Source organism: Micropterus salmoides, unplaced genomic scaffold, assembly GCF_014851395.1.
Source record: "Micropterus salmoides isolate LMB-PRFRI ecotype aquatic unplaced genomic scaffold, ASM1485139v1 Ms_hic_scaffold_5, whole genome shotgun sequence".
Lineage (NCBI taxonomy): Eukaryota > Metazoa > Chordata > Actinopteri > Centrarchiformes > Centrarchidae > Micropterus > Micropterus salmoides.
Genome location: NW_024044237.1, coordinates 752,180 through 766,002, shown reverse-complemented (window position 1 = coordinate 766,002; position 13,823 = coordinate 752,180). Strand labels below are relative to the sequence as shown.

The following is a 13,823-nucleotide window of genomic DNA, read 5'->3' as shown; positions in this document are numbered from 1 at the left end:
ATGGGAGAGATGAGAAAAAGAAAAAGCAAGATGGCGAACGTGGCCATGTGGGTGAGTCCATCAAGCAAGAAGTTCAAGGTGGGATTAGCGATTCTAATGTTAGTTCAACATCATGGTATTTGGCATGGAATTGGATTTCTCCAGAATCACTTACGCCACCTTTTAGATGGTGGGCAAGACCGTGAAACTCAACAAAGGAATATGGAGCTAAATGGAGGAGGTAATTTAACCTGTCCCTAAACCACAAGATGGTGTGGAGCTCAGCTGAGTTATGCTATCATGCCATCAGTGTGTTTGAGGTGTGTGTGTGTGTGTGTGTGTGTGGATGTGTGTAAGGTGTGTAGGTGTGTGTGTGTAGGTTAGTAGAAGGGCAACCCACTCTCACTCCCCGACTCCTCACATATTGAAGCAAGACCCATCGTCGTCAGTTTGTAACGCACTGGGGATCCCTATAGCGTCATAGTTCAACACAGTTGGAGAAGTCAGTTACAAACAGTTACGACTGAGTAAGGAGGTGGTGGGGTGGATGGAGGGCCAGAACCCAGACTTCGAACCAGGTGACCCGTGTGAAACAAAATTAACTATTTTTATTTTAGTTGCGCAAGTTACGTAATAGCTTAAGTTTCAATAATACACTGTTATTTACCTTTCTTTGGTCACTTTTGGTAGCAATTTAAGCATGTTTATTCCATCTGGATTGTCCGGCGGAGTTTCCTCAAGCTAAGATGACGAAGGGGCTGTGGGACTGCTTTGTCAGCCAGTTTAAAGATGGGCTAGTACTTTTGTGGTAGCGCAGGAAAAGTCAGCTTAGTTGAAAGAAAGCGAGACATAGAAGTTAGAATCTGATACTGGTCTTCCTTCTGCAGGCAATGGATATTGCTAGTTGTACAGTGATCATACTCAGGACACAAATGTGTTCGCTGAACAAAAAACTGTCTGTCCAGTGAGTTGGAGACCATCACCTAGGTTAATTAGAGTACAACATTGGGGAGAAGGAAAAAGACCAGTGTCTCTAATGTCCTCAGTGACATCATGGCCTCATCACAGGAATTCCTTGAATTTGGGTCACAGACTGTATAAAAGAATGTCACCCATTGGTTTGTGGCCTACAGTTTTGAAGCCTCGAGTTGGCATATTAGCTGTTGCTATCTTGGTTTTTTGGAAACAGAAGTAACCATATGGAAGGTGGAACTGGGGATCGTCCCCATGGTAGCGACTTGTCAATCACAAATTTGACTCTAAATGGGACCGTAATAGACAGAATGAACACCATGCTGTATTGAAGAAGACTTGAAACTAGCGATCAAGACTATAAACTTATTAGGAAAGTGTTTACAGATGTAATAAATCAAGTGATATGTAGGGTCATTTTTCCATAGACTTCTATACAATCGGAATTCTTTTTGCAACCAGTGGAGTTGCACCCTGGGTGACGTAGTGGTGCAGTGGTTAGCCTCTGTTGCCTCACAGAAAGAAGGTCGTCGTTCCAGGCCTTTCTGTGTGGAGTTTGCATGTTCTACCCGCATCTGTGTGGGTGTTCCGGCTTCCTCCCACCATCCAAAGACATGCAGCCTAGGTTGATTGGTAACCCTAAATTGTTCTTAGGTGTGAGTGGTTGTTGTTTGTCTATGTGTGGCCCTGTGAAGGACTGGTGACCTGTCCAGGGTGTACACTGCCTTTCACCCGATGGCAGCTGGGATTGGCTCCAGCCCCCCCCGCGACCCTGTACACAGGATAAGCGGTTGATGATGGATGGAGTTGCCCTCTGCTGGCCGTTGGAAAGAATGCAAGTTTAAGGCACTTAAGCATTGGTTCCACTTTTCACAATATATATATATATTTTTCCTATTATATTATTATCATTTGTTATTTATTACATTATTTATTATTCAAATTTCAACTGAATCAATTTGTAGAATTGTGCCTGTGTTTCTACTTACAAGGCAAATGTAATGCTAATATTAAGTTTCCTTTTAGCCCTACTTTTGGTTTTGTTTCTGGTTCTTTTGTAGGCATTCAACTGTGACATTAAAATGGGGACATGTCCTCATGCATCTCCATTCATTCCCATTGATTCCCATACAACACACTTCCATTCCTATTGATCCACCTTCATCTCCCATTCATTCCCAATCATTCCCATTCTTTCCAAGCCTCTTACACTATGTACTCACAGTGTGATGACAGTGGCCCTGGCATTTCATTAAATCCCAAATAAACACATTTTTTGTTGTGTGCGTGCATGTGTGTGTGATCGTCCACAATTATCATTAGAATTCGTGCAGTCCACACAGTTGTCCCCTGTTGCCCTCTGCCTCTCCCGAAACCCAGACAAATTGTAAATATAACCTTTAGTGGCCCAGACATGCTCACACACATTCAAACAAATCCAAACTCATAGACACAAAAAGAGTTTAAAATGTTTCCAAAAATGAGTGCTCAAACTTTCTTACACTTTCTCTGCTATATTATTTTCTAGACCTGCTGGCCATGTTTACTGCATCAGGCATCAGATTAACCTGGTGGTTAGGGAGACAGTCCCATAATAACACAGTCCCACGTTTGATCCTGTTTGGAGATACAATAATGACAAATGTGGACTCAAGCTTTGAAACATTGCTCATGATCTGTAAAGGTTCATATTTCACCATCATATTCCCAAGTGGATATTCATTTTCAGAATATAACACTCTAATACAATGCATATGTTGTACTTGTGAATCAATATTTATGATATGTAAAAGGGAGCCCAAAACATAAGTGTCTAAAATTGTTAGGGTGTTGAGAAAGGCAATGTCTGATGAAGACGAGTTTGCAAAGTTGTTAATGATTTATCATTCATTTTGCTCAGAATTTGTTATCAACTCTCTTTTCATCATATAATATTTTCTCACTAGTAGTTAGCTAGCACATGTGGCCAACATACAGACTATCTGTATGTTACCTACACACTGGTTTGTGAAAATATGCATACATATCAACAAATAATGACCTCTACGTTTCTTTTACATACCAACAATGATTTCAAGAGACCCACGTATCCAAAGGGGTTTCATTGAGACCAAAGAGTTGTCACATGCTGGGACAGCAATAGTATTTTCATCAGTTGTTTGGAACGACACTAAACTAAGACAGAAAACATTTCTTAATCTTAGTCATTTGTGAAAACCACAATGTGAGAATGAACTGAGAGCACAGACGCCTGGAGTCCTGCTGTTCCAAAATTGAAAAGCAGAAGCATTGTCAAATTAGCAACCTATGGGCCCAGCAAATAATTATGTCAGCACGTGAAGCTTTCACCTATTGCACTTACCATTATTCAGAGGAGCAAACAGCTTACAGTTGTTGAAATTAAGAGATAGCTTATTTGTTGCATGGTAGTGGTGGGACTTGAACCCACACCTCCTGAGAGACTAAAGCCTCAATCCAGCACCTTAGACCACTCGGCCACATTACCTGCAAGTGTGCTTTGAGTGCAGTCAGTGAGCAAGTGAGGAAAGCAAATACGCAAGATGACTGGAGATGTTTCATTGAAAATAAGAACCACCATAAGGTATTAATGAAGGACATCCATTGGCTAAGATGTAAATGTTGTGCCTGCAGCAGTGTGGACAGACTTCTAACTTTATACATTTGTGGCAGTGACGTCTTTTTTACTTTGAACAGGTGATCCGACTGTTATCTCTGTGGATAGCACAGGTGGGAGATTACACTTAGCAAAAGATGGCTTCAATCAATCCCCTTCTGGGTTAAGGCAAAACACGGCAGGCAAAAACATAATTTTATCATGCACTTTTGATTTTGGGCTTCTTTGCATCCTTAACATTTTTTCTTTCAGACTAGTAGGAAAAAAGTCGGAAACTGACTATATTCTGAAGGTTTTTACAGAGGACATTGTTCATACATCATTCATAGCCTGAATTACAGAACTTTTTCCCCAAAAAACAGGTCTAAAATATTTTTATTTTTATGCCTGTTGACAGTATTTTATTTATGAAATAGTAAAAAGAGATGTCCAAAATCCCTTTGGTAAAAACATTTGAGAATATTGTCTCAACAAAATAAAACAATATGTTTAACCCTGACTTAATCCACTGTTCAGAATTCAGTTCTTGAAATAAATTAGCACATATTTCATTAGATATTGACTCATTTGCATATTTCACTAACTAATTATTTATGTGTAAAGATAGTGGGAGCACACAATTACTTAACTGGAGAGGCACGCCGAAGGCGAAGAAAAGTGATGCAAGGGCACTGAGCAGATTTACAGTGGTGACTAAGGTTTGGGAGGCTTCCAGCTCAAGAGAGTTAAGGTAACAACATGTATTATATTTGCCAGTCTGCTCGTATTTTCTTCTCCAAGCACTTGCACACCTGTGTTTACCAGCCATACATTCTGTTTAGTGCTATTTTCAAATATAAGCATGCGGCCCAGAGCTAAGGTAATGAACATGGTAAACATCATAAGCATCAGCATTTTATCATGGTCATTGTGAGTATGTTAGCATCTAGCTCAAATCACCATGGACAATTTCACAGAGACGCCAGCATGGCTTGAAGGCCTACACTTGCAAAATCTCACATTCTAAGGAAACTGGCAATTTAAGCAGGCCAGGAATAGCAGCATTAAGCTCTTGCCATGGTGACTACAAAATCAAGACAAGTTGAAACAGATCACTTTTCCCATCACATTATGTGCACATAACAACATGAGGTACATCCTCTCCTAGTCCTTTTTAGTGATGGAGGTGATGTTCAGCTCCCACTTGAGGTCCTGGGAGATGATGCCCAGGAAGCAGAAGGAGTACACAGTGGCGACTGATGAGTCACACAGGATGATTGGGGAGGGTGGGGCTGTGCTCTTTCTGAAGTCCACAACCATCTCTACTGTCTTCAGAGCATTGAGACATTTCTGGCTGCACCAGGTCACCAGATGGTCAATCTCCCACCTGTATGCAGACTCATCCCAACCAGAGAACCAAATGAGGGTTGTGTTAACTGCAAACTTCAGAAGCTTGACGAAGTGGTGACTGGAGGTGCAGCTGTTGGTATACAGGGAGTAGAGCAGAGGGGAAAGAATGCAGCCTTGAGGGGATTCGGTGCTGATGGTCCTGGAGACATGTTTTCCCATGTTCACATGCTGCTTCCTGTCCGTCAGGAAGTCTGTGATCCACCTGCAGGTGGAGTCAGGCGCGTTCAGCTGAGAGAGCTTGTCTTGCAGCAGGGCCGAGATTATGGTGCTAAAAGCAGAGCTGAAATCCAAAAACAGGATCCTGGTGTAGGTTCCTGGGGAGTCCAGGTGCTGGAGGATGAAGTGAAGGGCCATGTTTACTGCATCATCTACAGACCTGTTGGCTCTGTAGGGTAAACTGTGGGAATGGGTCAGTGATGGATTTAAGGTGGGACAACTCCAAAGCACTCTAAAGACTTCATTACCACAGAGGTCAGGGCGACGGGTCTGTAGTTGTTTAGTCCTGTGGTCCTTGGTTTCTTGGGGACAGGGATGATGGTGGAGGCTTTGAAGCTGGCTGGCACATGGCATGTCTCCAGTGAGGTGTTAAAAATGTCTGTGAACACCCGGAGAGACAGCTGATCAGCACAGTGCTTCAGTGTGGATGGGGAGGCAGAGTCCGGCCCCGTTGCTTTGTGAGGTTTCTGCCTCCTGAATAGTCCATTGACATCAGAGGGGGTGGAGCTGGCCAACTCTGAGGAGGGAGGGAGGAGATGTTGGACTGGGGCTGAAGCTGAGCGGAGGAGTCATGACTCTCAAAGCGGCAGTAGAACTGGTTCAGCTCATTTGCCAGGCAAGAGTCGTTGATGGAGTGGGAGGATTTGGGTTTGTAGTTGGTGATCTGTCTGAACCCCCTCGAGACAGAAGTGGTGTCGTTTGCAGAGAACTGGTCCTTTAGCCTCTCTGAGTACAGTCCTTTAGCTTCTCGCACCTCCTTGCTAAACCTGTTCTTTAACACCCTGCACCTGGCCCTGTCCCCACTCCTATATGCCTCCTCCTTTTCCAACATTAGCTGTCCTGGTGTTTGTTGGTATACAGCTGTCCTCACAGAAACTGATGTAGGACGTCACAGCATCAGTAAACTCATACAGACTATTGGTACCAGTCCTGAAAACATCCCAGTCAGTGCAGTCCAAACATGCCTGAAGATCCTCTACAGTTTCACTGGTCATTTTTTTTAATGTCTTCACTACAGATTTACAGAGTTTTAGTTTCTGTCTGTATGCAGGAATCAGGTTCGCCATGACGTGATCAGAGTGTCCCTGCAGCGCGGGGGACGGCGTGGTAGGCATCGCTTACTGTAGTATAGCAGTTATCCAAAGTGTTCCACTCTCTAGTTGGACACTATTTGGGGAGTTCCTGGCTGAGGTTTCCTTTGTTAAAGTCACCAAGAACAATAACAAGGGAGTCCGGGTTTGTCTGCTCCACACACAGTATCCGGTCGGCCAGCATGCGCTGTGCATCGTGCACGTTGGCCTGAGGCGGAATGTAAAAACCGACCACAGTGAATGAAGCAAATTCACAGGGAGAGTAAAACGGTTTAAAGTTTGAACAGTGTCTGAATAACTGTCACAGCGGTACACCATCCATTGTTAATATAAAAACAGATACCTCCACCTTTTGTTTTGCTGGAGAGCTCACAGCCGCTTCACAACCCATACAACAGCGAGCGTGCCCTGCCCCAAAAATGTCCAGTAATTACTTGATGATGCAAGAAAGGTGGAAAATCCACTGTAAGTTGTTCCCCTGATGTTCATGAGCTCTTCTCTGGTGAAAGAGCTCTGGGAATCACAGCAAATACAAAAACAAAACAAAATAGAGCGCACCTAACACTAGTGCCATCTTGGATTCAAACTCCAAGCAACAGAATGTGCTGTTTTTGAGGATACAGAGCATTGGGTGGAATCAAAGTTGAATAATTCAAAACAAATACCTTCAGCATGCAATGGGAAATACCAAGCTTTCGATTTGCCAGTCAATGTAGGTTTCAAAACTCAGAAATGAGAATGTGGATACAAGTGGCTGAAAAGACTTTCCTATATAGGGTGCCTCTATAGTGGGCTCAGCCTTAGTGATTGAGTGAGGAGCTCATACTTCTAGAGGGAGATCAGAGTAGAGCCGATGATCTTTTTGTCTAAAAGAGCCAGTTCAGGTTTCAGGTTTGGGCATCTGATCGGATATCTCCTGGGAACCTTCCTTTGGAGGTTTTCTGGGTACGTCTAACTGGGAGCCTACCCTGTGGTAGACCCAGGACTCTCGGGATCCGCCAAGAGGGGCTGGAAAACATTGCTGGGGAGACTACTTTGCTTAGCCTGCTGCCATTGCGACCTGACTCTGGACAAGCAGCAAAAAGAGGATTAGAATTGCACATGCACAACATGCATTTGGACTGCAAATTGATTGATTTGAGTTGATTTACAAATCTGTTATGTGCAAAAGAGAGTCAGAGGGTGTTTCAAGTGAGATAGTTTAGAAAGAAACCAACATGAGATTTGCTGATCTTGAGCTTTGGAGAGCAGAACATAAGGTGCGAGGTAATGCTGCAAAGACTAAGATAGAGATGTGCTTGTTGTCTTGTTTTATGGAATAAGGCAAGAGGTGAGAAAATATAAGACAATTCCAGATGAGTAAAGGTGAAGATATGTGAGAAACAAAAACAGGCAGACACAAAATACAGAGTGTACAAGTTAGAAAAAGGACAGAGGGAGAACAAGAATAGGGGAAGACAACGTTTTCAAATACATAAATATCTATTTAACTTGCTTTGCCAAAGATGTTTTTGGTGATAATACAGCTGTTTCTGTGACTCGATACAATATGTCAGTTTCTTTCATCTCTCTTCCTGAAAAAGTCCAATCAGTTTCTAGGTTTTACATTCCATATCCTGAGTTAAATCCGTATCTGCTACAGTACTTGATTTTAGAAGCTGAACCTGTCATGAGTTTAACAAAGTTAACCAATGAGTAATTTGTTGAACTTTAAAAAATGTCTCAGTCACATGGTTGTCACTCTCCTGTTGAGTGGTTGCCAAATGTCAAGAAGGCAGATCTTATCTTAGTATGAGATGAGATAGGTGCCGGGAAAGAAGGAGAAAGGAAACACAGATGTTAGAAAGTTGGCATTCTTAGAGGAACTCCTTTTGTTCCGACTGTGATGGACAATAAATAATAACCCTCATCCCTGAAAATTTTTCGTGTCTGTCTGTGTTAATATCTTACCCTAAAGGAACCAACCTAACCAAGTGCAGTTGGGAGCTTCAGTGTAGCTACTGTTGGCGACACACCTGAGGACACTGGGTCAAGCTCCAACCGACCAGTGTAAGTGAAACGACAGAGTGGGAGAGAAATAAGCTCTCCGGTGTTCAGGTAAGGCCTGCATCCACGCGTTCATTGTCCAGTTCATGTGTTCATTAAATGCAACAAAAAAACAGAAATTGTAAATTAACAATTCCATAACAGAATTTAAAAAAGATATACCATACCAGTCTAGCAATAATGGTTTCTTATTTCAGAATCTGGAAATTCCAGTTGTTGCTCTCTATTGCTGCTTTGATTGTCAGTAAATTGACTTGTATACAGTACTTTTCTGGTCTACCAAGCATTTAAAGTACTGTGTAAAAACTTTTACATTTACACATTCACACACACATTCATACACTGATAGTGCCAACTGCTTAGCAAGAGCAATACAGTGCTTCCTATCCGAAGCGCTCACGATCCAACTAATAAGTATTTCTAGATCCTATTGTTTCTGTGAAACAAAAGAGATTATTATTCCTAAATCCTGGAATACTATTCAACCAGGTGATTCTTTTTTTCTGTATACCCATCTGACAGAGGACGAGAAAAAGAGGATGTGTGTGCTGTATGGTGAATAAGGATTAACCCCGGACTCACACAAGTGGCGTGTGTGTTTTTTCTGTTTTAACTGTGGTTATTGTTGATTTGCGATCAGGAGTCTGCACATTGAGTTTGTGGTGGATTTAATTTGTAAAACAACAAAAGCAACGGTACCCAAAACTAGGATCCGAAACCAGAAACCATAAATTACCAGCCGACAACTTAGTGTGGAAGTCTGGAAACATGGACAATTACAGTATAAAGCAGCAGCCTACAATGTAAGAAGAATAGTAAAGGAGTCGAAAACATAATATGGGAAGGAAGTGGAACTACACTTCCAGAAGGGGAATCACAAAAGCATGTTGCAAAACCTAAATCTGACAGATTAGAAGATGACATCCCTAGCTAACAGCTTTTCTCCCTGCTGCGGTTGGGAACAGGCCAGCACTAAAAACTTTTTTTGGCCACTTTGGAGCAGTGGAAATAAGTAGTTGTAGGTACCTCTCCTCCAGTCACTTCCTGGAACTCAATATCCCCTGGAATATACCGACTGGGTAACAAAACAGCAACTTATCTTTTGTTCTCTCTTTTTCTGCTCTCACCGGTTAACCTCTTGGACCTGAGGACTGAGGCGTCCTCCGCCATATCAGCCCAATCTCATCTCAGGCGTCACATATACATGCTTTGAAAAAAAAGTGGCTATTGTACGCAAATGTTCTGGGTGTATGTATATATGTATATAAATGCCCGTATATATTGCTTTATTTTATGTGTTACCATTTATATACAATTTAATGTTAAGTTCTGTGTGTTTCGTTTTGTTATACAACCTTGTGCTGAATAATGACAAATAAACAACATTGTAACTTGTATTGATTTGTTTTCACTAAGGTTTTTGGTCAGTCTTTTTCGTCATTAGGTTATTTGCTAAGTGGATGTTAGTTATGCTTCACAAAGACGCAGGGTCTTGCATGCAAACTATCTATCCTCTCTTCTAACTAAGCAATATTATCCTACACAGCTCACATACATTTATCTTAAATTGCTCTCTTACTCCCATCTTTCCTTCATCCTCTCTTCTTCAGCCCTTATTCAGGCCATGTGTTTCTCTATCACCTAGAGGCTCTATAACTTTCAATCTTTCACCACCCAGATGTCTTTTCTCTTTCCTGCTGTAATTAGCTGAGAATCAACTGAAGCCATTTTGTTGATGTAATACGTAGGCCTGTGTATGAATGTGTGTGTGTGTGTGTGTGTGTGTGTGTGTGTGTGTGGGTGATGCTCTCCCAACTACAACAGTTTCTTCTGCAATCAATGGGTTTATTGATTGGATGGAACAGTAATGGAAAGGTATGTGTCTGAGGTCATTTTTTAAATTCCTGTAGTTCACTACACACACACAGACAGACAGACACACACACACAACTTTATACCTTACACCTATATAAAAATGTTAATGGGGTTATATAATGAAAAAAATCTGATTTTCAGCCAAGCTAAATAAATTTGTGCCAGGCATCCATTTTGGATTCCGGGAGCAGAGCTTCCAAATATGACTTATTCATCGTTTGGGGGGATATTTCATGTGGATGTGATTTTTTTAATTCATTATGATGAATACTTTGAAATAAAAAAGCAGGATTTTCCAATTAGATTGTCCCAAGCTGGCCTTTTCATCATCTCTCATCTCTCATAATTACCATCTCTCTGCCTTTCCCTCCTTTCTCTTATGGTTTTTCATTTCTTCTTCATTCTCACTTCCCGTTTCTCTTCCTGGTTTTGTCTTTGTCTTTTTCTACATCCCACTGTTTCTTTTACTTTCTTCTAAAACTCCTTTATCTCTCTCTCTGCCTAGCCCTCATGCCCTAAATAAACCTTTGACCTTTTCTCTCCTTTTGTTTTCCCGCTTTCTCCTATTTTACTTCTTTTCACCCTCTGACTATATTTCTTGCTCCTGTCTGTGACTCACAGTTTACTTCAAGGACTCCTTCTGTCTGTCTGTCATTCTCTTTTTCATTTTTTTCAAAAGTCCCCCTTATCCCTCAATTTCTCTTTTCAACCTTTCACTAATTGGCCTATATGACACACGTCACATAAAGCCTGCAAATAAGTGTCTGTGTGTGTGTGTGTGTGTGTGTGTGTGCCCCAACATCAGTAAAGGCAACAACCCTTTTTTTCCTCCCTCACTACTCACTTATATAAATTAAAAACATTAATCAGATTAAGGCTGGAGTGTCAGGTGTGGCATTGGGCCACCAACTCCATTTTCTTCCCCAGTGAGGAAAGACAGTGATGGAGAGAGTGAGGGGAAAGAAAGAAAGGGCAGGAAGAGTGTAAGAAGAGAAAGAGAAATAGGGGCCTCTCTTAAATTTTACCCAGGCATTTGGATACAGATCCATAGTGCTAAAAAGTCCATTTTAAAAGGAAAATGCTTAGTCCTTAACCAATGAAAAAAGAAAGACACCAAGGCCATTCGTCATGGGCATTAGTGCGGTAACATGTTCTGAGTAGTAGGAGTAGGAGTAGTTAAGTATGAGAAAATGATAACTTGGTGCTAACTTGGACTAATAAACCTAAAACTTTCCCTTTTAAGTGTGCTTGCAGGGAATTGAAATCAAATTATGAAAAAGAACTTTCAAAATACAATGGACTACTTTTCCAGTTTCAGGCGAAGGCAGTGGGTGGTGGTGGGAGAACCACATATTTAAACAAAAAAAAAAAATCATTATTGGATTCTCCATACTTTTAATAACCCTATTCACCTACCTTCATGCAAAAGTTGCTCGCTGAACAAATTACTTCCCAGAGACTAGGATGATGTATAAAGATGATTGATGTAATGAATTAAGAAAAATGTCACTGTTTTTTCAAATCAAGTCTATGTTTTAATTATTCTAAGAAAGGATATATTGATAATGTTACTACTCTTTTTTTTGGTTTTTGGTTTTTTAGGCAATAACCTTGGCCCTATTTTCACATCTTTTGAGATTAAATTGAGTAGTAGGTACAAAAAGTTTTGAAATGGTTAAGAAACACCAAAATTATTCATTCTTGAGCTTCTGAACATATATTTGTGATAAAATATTTTAAAGTCAAGGTTCACTTATCACCTTAAAATGCCCAAACTTTAAAATGATTAACAATTTAGTATCTCAGTGTTTTCCCCTATATGCATTCAGGAGTGGCGCTACTAAAATTTCCCACGATCATTAAACAATGCAGTACAAATGTGCGAGCACAGCAGCACTCAATGCTCGGCTCGCTTTCTCTCATCGTTGTATGCAGAACATACGTGACAGATGTTGTTATAAGAGTAACTCTGAATCAGGAGGTGTGTAGCGAGTGTTTGATTGTCCGAGCGGCAGAAAGTAACGTTGAATGCGAGCGGAGGAAAATAATCCGGCAGTAAATGTACGGTGTCTGTTACAGTGTGTTAGCTTCTCAAGACCAACAAAAGTCTGTTGTTCCCCACATGCAGGAAAAGTGAAGCCGGTTAGCGCCAAGTTAGCTAACATCTCCCCTCCCCTTCAGACTGCGCAGATGAGCAGCTTACATAGCTGCTATGTAACTGAACATTAGCTCAATTTATAGAAAGTAACTGGAAGCTGCCTACTTATCCAATGTTGAGAACGTCTCGGGTTACGTATGTAACCCTGGTTCCCCGAGAAGGGGAACGAGAGACTGCGTCGGTTACGACACTATGGGAACGCCTCTAGGCGAAGCAGGTCTGAACGTGAATGAAATCACTCCAATCCTATTGGCCTGTTGCTAGAACGGTAAGGTGTGACGGAATAACCGGAGGAGTATAAAGCACACCTGTACACACTCATCATTAGCTTAAACTATGAAGCAGGCGCTTCAGGCGGGGAGAGAGGTGCGGCGGACCGACGCAGTCTCTCGTTCCCCTTCTCGGGGAACCAGGGTTACATACGTAACCCGAGACGTTCCCCTTCGAGGGAACTCGAACTGCGTCGGTTACGACACTATGGGAACGAGATACCCACTAAACCGTGCCGAAAACCCCGCCTGCCCCTGTGTGCAATAAAGTGGCACTACTAAGAGGAGAGCGCACGAGTGCCAGGTGCCGAAGGAAGGTCAAGACTGTAAAACCGAATGAATGTGTGCGGAGTGGCCCAGCCAGCCGCTAAACAACATCCTGCAAGAGGCCCCGGAAAGGAGGGCTCGAGAGGCCGCCTTGCCTCTGGTAGAATGAGCCCTCACAGCCACAGGTGAAGGCAAACCGCGCACCTGATAGGCCAGGGAAATAGTCTGAACAATCCAGTTGCTAATAGCATGTTTGGATGCAGGGAGCCCGGCCCTGGGAGACCCAAAACACACTAGCAGCTGGTCAGCCTTCCTCCAACGGGAGGACCTCAGAGTGTAAATACTCAGTGCTCTGACAGGGCAGAGCAGATGAAGTCTCCCGTCCTCCGCCGTCACATGAGGTGGAGGATGAAATGCCTGCAGCACTGTGGACCCTGCCGCACAAGAAGGCACTTTAGGGATGTATCCTGAACGAGGGTGCAGGATAGCCCTAATATTCCCCGGGGCAAACTCCAGGCTTGCGGGGAAACCGAAAGCGCTTGGAGCTCCCCCACCCTCCTCAGAGAGGTGATAGCAAGGAGAAAGGCCATCTTGAGGGTCAAGTGCTTAGCCTCAGCTGACTCCAGGGGTTTGAAGGGGGCCTCAGCCAACGCCCCAAGAACCACTGCCAGATCCCAAGTGGGAACCTTGGACCGAGTCGCAGGTCTCATCCTCCGGGCACCACGGAGGAAAAGTACAACCAAGGGAAGTTTCCCCAAGAACCCCTCCCTCAGAGGGGTGTGGAAAGATGAAATAGCTGCCACGTACACCTTGAGGGTGGAAGGGGAAAGACCAGCAGAGAACCGGTCCTGGAGGAACTCAAGTACCTGAACCACCGGGCAGGTAACAGGGTCCACCGACCGCTCCCTACACCAAGTGGAGAAAAC

General features: G+C 42.8%; 1 non-coding gene across 1 annotated transcript; it reads right to left on the bottom strand.

Annotated features, from left to right (window-relative positions):
- Positions 1–3,375: 3,375 nt before the first annotated feature.
- On the bottom strand, positions 3,376–3,457 carry trnal-gag. Its single transcript has one exon. It is a non-coding gene; the product is annotated as a tRNA-Leu (tRNA).
- Between the last annotated feature and the right edge of the window lie 10,366 nt (positions 3,458–13,823).